The sequence below is a fragment of the Cupressus sempervirens genome, chromosome 2 (genome assembly GCF_028749045.1).
Source record: "Cupressus sempervirens isolate cs-2001-9-10 chromosome 2, ASM2874904v1, whole genome shotgun sequence".
NCBI classification, from domain to species: domain Eukaryota; kingdom Viridiplantae; phylum Streptophyta; class Pinopsida; order Cupressales; family Cupressaceae; genus Cupressus; species Cupressus sempervirens.
This window is the reverse complement of record NC_143119.1, coordinates 558,457,412-558,458,966: the sequence shown is the minus strand read 5'-3', so window position 1 is coordinate 558,458,966 and position 1,555 is coordinate 558,457,412.

The following is a 1,555-nucleotide window of genomic DNA, read 5'->3' as shown; positions in this document are numbered from 1 at the left end:
TGAACGGACTTAAAGAGTCGGCTTGGAGGGGTGACTTGATGAAAGGACTTAAACAGTCAACTTGGTCGGGTGACTCGATGAACAAACTTAGAGGGTCAACTTTGCGGGGTGACTTGATGAACGGACCTAAAGAGTTGACTTGGTGAGAGTACTTGGTTGGGTGACTCGATGAAAGGACTTAAAGAGTCGACTTGGTGAGAGTACTTGGTGGCTTGACTTTATGAGCAGACTTAAAGAGTCCACTTGGTGAGAGTGGGCCTAACGGGGCGATGTGGTGAGTGGGCCTAACGGGGCAAGTTGGTGGGGCGACTTGGCGAGTGGTATTAGAGAGCCGACGTGGTGAGGCGACTCGGCGAGTTGGCTCGTTGAGATGACATGGTGAGCTGACTTGGCGAGTCGACCTGGCAAGCGAACTTAAAGAGTCGACTTGGCAACGTACTCAAGTCAACTTGGTGAGGCAACCCGATGAGCAGGCTCAAAGAGTCAACATGGTGAGGTGACTCATTGAGTCAACATGGTGAGGTGACTCATGGTGAGGAGCTATCCTTGAGGCGACTTGGTGGGCATACTTGATTAGTCGACTTGGTGAGCTGACCTGACGAGCTGACACGGTGAGCGAGCTTAAAGAGGCGACGACTTGGTGGGGTAACTTGGCAAGCCAACTTATCGAGGCGAGATGGTGAGTCGACTTGGTGAGCTGACTTGGTGAGCGCACTTAAAGAGTCAACTTCGTGAGGTGACTTGGCGAGTTAGCCTGCTGATGCGACTTGGGTGGGCCAACCTGGCGAACGAACTTAAAGAGGTGACTTGGGCAGGCTGACCTGGTGAGCAAACTTAAAGAGTTGACTTGGCAACGTACTTGAACAATCGACTTGGTGAGCTGACATGGTGAGTGGGCTTAGAGAAGCAACTCGGCGGGGCGACTTGGCAAGCACACCTGCTGGGGCAAGGTGGTAAAACGACTAGGTGATTTGACTTGGTGAGCTGACTTAGGGAGTTGACTTGGTGAGCGAACTTAAGGGGTCGACTTGGTGAGGCAACCTGAATAGTCGACTCGGTGAGGTGACTTGGGGAGCCGACATGGTGAGCAGTCTTAAAGAAGAGGCGACCTGATGGGGCAACCTGGTGAGGCGAGATGGTAAGTCATCTTGGTGAGCCAGCTTGATGAGCTGTGAGTGGACTTAAAGAGTCAATTCTTGATTTGGCAAAGACCATATGGTTAGATGACTTGGTGAGCCGACCTGGCTAGCAAAATTGGCAAGCAAACTTATAGAATCGACTTGCTGTCCCCAGCCAGGATCACACGCCTGGGTCGACCCAACTTGGGTCACCCGACTAGGTCAACCCATCTCCATCGTCCCAGCCTCAGGTGACCCGACTGGGTCGCCATAGTGGGTCGACGAGGGGAAAAAAAAAAAAAAACAAAAAAAATCATGAGAGGCCCTGTACAGCGAAAAGCACTAAATTTTGGGCATTACAAAAAAAAAAAAAAAGTTACCCGCTTTTGGATCACGCACAAGTTTCAGTTCACGTATTGCCGAGCCAACTCGAGGCG